This window comes from Saccostrea cucullata, unplaced genomic scaffold (genome assembly GCF_032062105.1).
Source record: "Saccostrea cucullata isolate Sc308-1 unplaced genomic scaffold, CSIRO_AGI_Scuc_v1 ctg18993, whole genome shotgun sequence".
NCBI lineage: Eukaryota > Metazoa > Mollusca > Bivalvia > Ostreida > Ostreidae > Saccostrea > Saccostrea cuccullata.
In genome coordinates this window covers 1-8,523 of record NW_026940986.1, presented here as the reverse complement: position 1 = coordinate 8,523, position 8,523 = coordinate 1, and the positions used below count along the sequence as shown (strand labels likewise).

At 35.8% G+C, this 8,523-nt stretch overlaps 1 pseudogene; it reads left to right on the top strand.

Moving 5' to 3' along the window:
• The first annotated feature begins 1,927 nt into the window (after positions 1-1,927).
• On the top strand, positions 1,928-3,350 carry LOC134256778 (growth hormone secretagogue receptor type 1-like; annotated as a pseudogene).
• Positions 3,351-8,523: the final 5,173 nt, after the last annotated feature.

Genomic DNA, 8,523 nt, shown 5'->3' with positions numbered 1-8,523 from the left:
ATAAATTGTTTCTGGTTACACATGTTCACATAATTATTTGAATATGCCGCTTCATATCTATCCAGCTGCCATCTAGTGACGGGAAAAAATATTAAATTTTATTTTATTATTGACCAATCAGAACTAGCGAAATTCTTAGGCACTTGGGGGTATAAAAACATCTTTTTCTTCGAAGGAACGGCATTGGAGCGGGACGAAACGGTACATATATTGATAGTAAGTTATATGTGAACTATAAATCGCGTCAAGTCTTCTGAGAAAGGCCCACAATACCTCAAACCCGAATTTGCCTCAAAAAGAGTGTCCTACCCTTCTTTTTTTATACATACACATACTATATATTTACATTAACTTCCAGTGCCCGTGTCCTTCCTCACTATCTCCACGTACATAGTTCCTCGTTTTAAAACCTAGGAGTAGAGGAAAAGAGTTTAAAGAATTTATGCATTTTCACTATTTAATCAATAGAACCCCGTCCTAACACCTTAGGTCATTAAGTTCGCAATTTGGGAAGAGGCGGCCTATTTGTAACATATTCGTTACAACAAGATATCTCGAGATGCCTTTTAGCTATTGCAATGAAATTTGACACAACCCCCCCCCCCCGGTCTAAGGAAGACCCCTATTGATTTTGAGGTCAAAACCTCAAGGTCATGAATTCATAACAAGATGTGTTTATTGTGTCTCTTAGTTCAAGGTCAAAAATATTTATATCAGCTGAAAGGTCTTGTCACAATAAATATACATGTGAAGCATGAAAGCCCAAGCTCCAACTGTTTACACGTTATGGCCAACGTTAAATTGTGTTATTTTTTGTAAAAATAGGTCAGTCTCCAAGGTTAAATTTAGTAGTGCCTAAAGAAAAGTCTGTTTAATGTAGAATAGGTTTATAAAGGAACAGAGATATCAAATATGTCATATTGATAATTAGCGAATGCTTAGATGCATTTGATTTCAGTTCCTTTTGGTAAAACAACCACTGCAATCCCTTAGCTCATTCAAATCAATTTAAATAACTTAATATTCTCTCTCTTTCTCTCTACATCACGTTTATTAGACATTGCAAGATGTGCTTCTTTAGAGGTTGTCGTAGAACTCTCCAGAAAGGTGTGAAAGTTTATGTAATCATGAAATGTTATAACAAATTTATATTCTTTCATGAGAAATAATTTTATAGTCCAGTGAAAACTTACTCCTGTTTTATAATTAATCTTCAAAAAACTTACGCTTTCTTGGGGGAAAACTTGCACAGTGCAAAAATAAACAGATTTAATGATTATCTAATGCCAATTAGAAAGTATTAAAAGTCTCAGCTGTGAATTTGTTATTTAACACCCCCTCCCCGATAATATTATCACACATATGAGAACGCCACCAATTGCCATTGGAGAGCTACAAATTTCCCTCATACTTAGCGCTCAAGGCCCTTGACGAGTGCGGGATCGTTCTCGTGCCAGCAGCAACCTACCGCGACACAGGACCTCGGTTTATACGGTCTCATCCAAGGACCAGTTTCCACATCCCACAGTGTGTAATAAGGATCAACTTCAAAATCCGCTACTTTAGAGCAGATGCTCTAACCACTGCGCCACGCGAGAGACTCCTAACTTTAGAACGTTTATTAAACTCTTGTTGACCTTACTCCAGTACTAATTTTCAGTGTAGAATATCTTCCTTAGGAAGATTTTAGTATTGATCGGCTAACTAAGTTTTGACTTCCTAACGTCAATTTTTTTCATTATCATGTCTTATATAAGATTCATGTATTGCAATCACTCCAACCCACGTCTTTGATTTCAGAACCGATGCTGAAACTTGATTGTCCAATGAACATTCAACAGGAATTTTACACAAAAAATCTAATAGGTTTGATGATATATAAACGGAGACACTTTCAATTTTTCGTAATAAACAATCATTGTTCATGATGGGTAATGGGAGTGACTTGGGAGAGAATTGCACTCATATCAATAACTCTGTTAGCATTCCTGAACCCCCTCAATATATTTTGGTCATTGCCAGTGTTCTCTACTCGGTAATCTTCACTGCTGGATTCGCATCAAACACGTCTGTCGTGGTGGTTGTCGTGATTGCTAGGCGGATCCAGTCACGAATGAGCGCCCTCTTTGCTAACCTCAGTGTTGCTGATTTGATGGTACTCATCGTCTGTATACCCTCGGCTGCAGTTGATCTTTTTGCAAAAGAAGTATGGTACCTTGGCGAATTTATGTGTAAGCTAACCTGATTACATCATTTATTATTGTAATAACTCCGACTTAAAAAGTGGGGGAAAATCTTTATTATTCCAAGCTAAAATGATATTTATTGAAACTTACCTCGCTAAAACAATGGCAGCAAATGTTGTTGATTATATTATTATGGATTTGACAAAGTGAGTCATGAGAGAGTGTAAAGAGATTTCTTGTTCGTAAAATGTACAATTACTTTTTTCTTACCTCCATTATTTCTATTTCAGGTCGGTTTGTTCCATTTGTAGAACACCTCGTGTCTTTGGCATCTGTGCTCACGATAGTTGCCATCACATATGATCGATATCGCGGCATATGTTTTCCACTCAATTCCACCTGTTTTTGGACCAAGTTAAAGGTTAAATCTGTCATCACTTTGATATGGACAATTGCCGTAACAGCAAGTATCCCGATAGCGTTATTGCCGTTTATCGCGACTCAAGGTTCGTCGATGGGACCCTCATTAAAGTATGCAGAATGCCAATAAATACACTGCGGAAGAAAATTTACATAGTTGGACTATTTTCGGTATTTTTCATCCTCATGCTTTCTTTACTACTCTTCTTTGTTGCCCGTATGTGCAGAAAACTTATTTGGCATGTTCAGTTTTTGGAAACGCGAACTGGACAAGATGCCAACAAAATGGCTAACGGAAGACGCCGTGTGATTTGCATGCTAATTCTCGTTATTACTACTTTTTTCTTATGTCTGTTGCCACAGAGGATACTGGGGATTTGGCTCATTTTCGTCCACCCATCAGAACTTTTTAAATTAGGATTAGAAGGCTATTTGAATTTGATCACTTTTACACGGATAATGTTATACATTAGTAGCGCATTAAACCCGATAATATACAATATTTTGTCGAAAAGGTTTCGGTGTGCTGTAAGGGAGATGTTACCATGTGGATACAAGCGTCATAAATACGATTCAAATTCTCTTGCTCTGGTTAAGGTTATGTCAATAGTAAACGTGCAGTTGCTTCCCTCTGCTTTAAAAAGACGACACTCAACGTTAGACAGATATAAAATTTCTTGTAAAAGAGATACCATACTTCATAGTGAGGTTAAAATATATCGCGAGAAAGAGACATTTCTTTGAATTATTTTTACAATTTTATCTGGTAGATGTAATTCACAATACTTTCATCTCTCAATTTTATGGAAATGAATGTTTTTAGCTTTATTTATTACAATATCCCCCCTTCCCCCCAAGAAAAAAAAATAAAAGAAGTTTCGGGTGAATTGGAATCACTTTGTCCGTTTGTCTCTATAAATGTTTATTTGAAGGTATTACCTTTAAAAGATTTCAATGTATATACCTTCTTTCGAAATTGTAGGTGAATCAAGTTATTTCTTGTTTGGGTATCTCAAGGAGACTCGATTTACACAGATGTAGCAATCTCGAAGTCATTTTGGGCATGACCGTAGGGTAAATAAAAAGGGTGACGCTTTTAAGATGACTGACAATGATATATCCAAAACCATCTATTTACAAACCAGAACTAAGAAGGGACATAATCATGGTTTGACGAAGTAGATCTCCAGAGCTTTGAAGGAGCTAATTCCTGAGTCTAAGGTTGCGCGTGACCCAGATGTGTTGTTTTACTTAATCAGGATTATATTGAAAAAAAGGTTCAAGCTGTACAGGATTCGTAAAAGGCATTGGTGCGCCGTATTCGATGGGACTCTCGCTATTTACGAGGGCCGCAATATAAAGCCGCTTATTTAGTCAATTTTCAGTATAATTAACCGTCTTCGATGTACACAGACTTATGCTATACAGCATTGGTTAGCGACAAAAATAACTGTGTACTTCTTCTAATGCAACAGGGAAAGATACAATAGCACAGGCCAGTGCAGTAAACTAACAAACAAAATTACATAACTGCAAGAAAATGTTAACAAAGGTAATGCAAGATAATCAGCTCGAACACGGGTCCTCATTCCACGCCAAAAACCGTAACACTGAAGTGGTCAGGTGTGAAAAAAAATCGAATGCGAAGATGATACCCTGGTGCTGAATTTGTATAAAGTATCAAAAATGGCGTATGCGATTAAAATGAAATATCTATGTAAAAGTGGGATCAAAACAGAAAAAAATAATTTATCTATCCTCAGTAAGCATTGCGTGTAAATTAATTATGTTCATTATCATAATTTATGGCAAGGCCAAGTATCAATAATAAAATTAAAATTTGTGAAAGTGCAATGTATCAATCAAACTCGTGTCCAAAAATTTGAAGTTTCAATAACTTTGATATGAAATAAGAATTTTAATACACATCGAGAAAATACTACCTTTGCACCTTTAAGTAGTGTTTTTATTCATCCAGTTATTAAAGTTAGGAAAAATCCTGTCATGAAAATTTGCAGTTTATCTTATAACACAATGGAAGTAGCTGAGGATTTTTCTTTTTTCGACATTTTAAAATGCCTTTTACTGGTTCCCTTACAGGGGGTTTCGTCCGATAACTACAGGACAGGTGTAGTTCAAATCTGAGCATTCTCATTGATACATAAAGCAGTTACTGCTCTTTGCTCAGATAAACTATTGGAATATTACATGTATATTTATTTATAAACTTCTTAATTTAATGTTGGTATATTTATTTTTGATTCCCGGAATTTGCCACTGCTAGATCTAACAGCAATAAATGTATGCTGCGGTGGGGGTGGGGTGTAAGAATCTAAATAACCAGAAGTCTCTGATGAGACTGTAGCTCTACTGGTCTGTATTCTGTATGTATAACAAAGGAAAAGTAGCATTTGGATTTCCGATATAAAGAATTATGTATTTTAGTGTAGTCTACTTGTGTGCTAAGTTATATTGACATCAGACCAAAAGACAATGATTAGAGACAAGATTTTATTTGAAAATGAAACTTTAGTTTAATAAAATTAGAAGTTAAACTTTATAGCCATATATTGTTTTCAATAAACAACTTTAAAAAAAATTGACAGGGCCTACTTGGCATATCACAAATGTAAATTAATCTTTAAAAAAATGTGAAAGAATTAAAGCATTAAATACTGTCAATCCGTTTCTCCAATGAACTATTAACCATGTGATGTGGGGACAAATACATTGTTCCCTATTTGTATATTGCTAGAGTCTGATTCTACATTGAAACATGTCTCTTTAAGCAAAGTGTCTGGCGTAAAACACTTGGTAGACATTTCACAGGACATCTGAGATTCAGGCGAAGCAGAACAACATGAACAATATGAAAAAGGTGAATTAAAGCACTCTGTTGCTTTTGGTGATTGACAAATAAACATATGCAAGTCCTTGTTAGTACTTGTGTTCTTGGTAAACTCATAAAATTCAACTAACTTGTATCCAAATCTTTCAAATAATCTACAAAGACACAAAGATAGTAACTGTTTACAAATTCTTCACTATTAATTTTACTAATCATTTTTAGGCAGTTTTGGTTGTAGGCAATCCATTAACTTTCCCATTAGATTCATTTTTACCTCGTGTTGTTTTTTTGAAACCTCCAACCTTTCTTTCCTGTATTCCTCTTGTCTTTTTGTGTAAGGCAAGAAATGCAGACTGATTATTATTCCTACGTTTGAGGGATTTCTTTGGTTGTGGAGTGCTGCTATCCGATGAATTAGAATCTCTGGAATCCTGTCCTTCATCATCATCAACTTTTTAATTTTCTGTCTTGTTGTTTTGTGGCACTCTTGAAGACAATGTAAATGCTGGTCTCGTACCACTTTTGTTTCCATAGAGCTCAGAAAATTGTTCAAAATTTGCATGTTTTTTTTTCTCTGATCCTGTCTGTGCATTATTGTCCACCGTTTTCTTATATTCCCTTTTAAGCGCCTTCCCCTTATTCATGCACTGTGTTGCTGATGCTGTAACACCAACAGCAGATAATTCCTAGGCAATGGTTTCCCAAAGAGACTTGTGCACTTTGTTACTGTTAAAGTCTTTCTCCATTCTACTTCTGATATCGAATAATGTTTTAGTGTCTTGTTTATTCCACATTTTTTGGTCCAGTGACTCAGATTCTGCACTGCACTGCACTGCACTGCACGATTTTGCATCAGAGGATTCTGCGCAGTCATTTGAAAAATGAGCAAGTGCATTATACCTGAGAATATTTGATATGCGGTTGAAGTATGTAGATTTTCTGCCTAACCATTTTAGAAATTAAAAGTAATGGAAAAGGTTTTCTCACTATACAGCATATTTTAATAGTTTGATCAAAGATATTTTAAATACTTATACTTAATGTAATACATGTTCCTGGAAAATACATTTGTAGTGCATCATCAATACCAATTTCAAACACACACACAGAATAAATGAAAGAAAAAGTGAGCTAGCTCACATACCCCACGCTCCCCCATAACTTGACGGTGAAACACATTTAATGAAAGGCACAGTGCACTTTAAATACATAGTATAAATCAAAAAGGGCAATAATTGCAAAAAATCTTCACATCAAAATGTCTTGCATATGAGGACATTTAAATGTGGAATGAAGTTTCTAAATAAATTATGGAATCAAAATTTCTTGACAATATACAAATCCACACATTAATTTTAAGTGTGGGAGGGGGGTGTGTGAGAAATTTACTTGAATAATAGGCAAAACTCTTTTGGGATAAAATAATGGAATATGTCCTAAATATCAGCATAGGTTGACGAAACTATGTACAACATGTTTAAGAGGAGTGGTGCTGAGAAACTGTTCATCTCTATATTCAAAATATGGCCAAAAAGTCTAAGTTGGAAAGTGTGGAAATTCCCGGAAAAATTAAGGAATCGGAAATTCCTGGTAATATGCACATCTACACATTGTGTCCTAAATATCTGCAAAGTTTAACGAAATTCTGTACAGCGGTTTATGAGGAGTTGCGCTGACAAACTGTTCATCTCTATATTCAAGGTATGGCCAAATGCCTAAGTTAAAAGTGCGGAAATTCCCGGAAAAAATAATGAAATCGGAATTTCCTGGTAATATGCACATCTACACATTGTGTCCTAAATACCTGCAAAGTTTGACGAAATTCTGTGCAGCGGTTTATGAGGAGTTGCGCTGATCATATTCAAAGTAAAATGCCTAAGTTAAAAGAAATTCTGACTTTCCTGGTAATATGCACATCTACACATTGTGTCCTAAATACCTGCAAAGTTTGACGAAATTCTGTGCAGCGGTTTACGACTGACTGACTGACGACCAGACGGACGGACCAGTCAAAAACATTATACCTCCCGCAACTAGTTGCGTGGGGTATAAATACTAATAAATATATAACTGCTTACCCATATTACAACTTGCTCGTATGAGTTGTAGTGCCAGATCTCTTTTTCTTTGGTCTGTTAATATTAAAAGAAATGTTTTATCATTGCTCTAAATACGAAACTTACAAAACAGCAGGTACGAAATAAATATACTTACCGTCTGGGTTAAGTGATTCTACAAGATGGCAGTCTCCTAGGATCTGAACATCTTCCCCATCAATTTTCATGGATATCAAAAACCTGAAAAAAAATAATGATGATTTAAATGGAATGTTATGTTGAAAACCACTTAAAATTTACGGGAATAATAAGCGTTATGAACTGGATTTGGCTTCATAATAATATAAATATATAATAATTATAAACAACAAATCATAGGCGTCGGAACAGGGGGGGGGGGCAGGGGGGGGGATTAGCCTCCTTTTTGTCCCCCGCTTGAAAAGTGGGGGATATTAATTTGGGTTTGTCCGTCCGTCTGTCTGTCTCGTCCGTCCGTCTTTCTGTCTGTCTGTAACGCTTTCGTTTCCACACGATATCTCGAGAACCCTTTGAGCTTTTGCAATGAAATTTAGCATAGCAACTCCCTGTAGACTAAAGAAGACCCCTATTGATTTTGAGGTCAAAAGGTCAAAGGTCAAGGTCATAAATAAGCAAATTCTGTCTGTTAAAACACTTTCGTTTCCACACGATATCTCTAGAACCACTTGAGCTATTGCAATGAAATTTTATATAACAACTCCCTGTGGCCTAATGAAGACCCCTATTGATTTTGAGGTCAAAAGGTCAAAGTTCAAGGTGGTAAATTTATACATTCTGTCTGTGTGAAATACTATTATTTTCGGGCGACATTTCAAGAAGATTTTGAGCTTATGCAATGTAATTTTATATCAAAACTCCCTAGGACGTCTCTCGCCCCTCTCAAAGTGCCCCGCCCCGTTTGTTTTATTAGTATTTATAGTATTACATGTCGCTATTTTTAGCGCTGGGGCATGAGGAGAGTTATTGGCAGAAG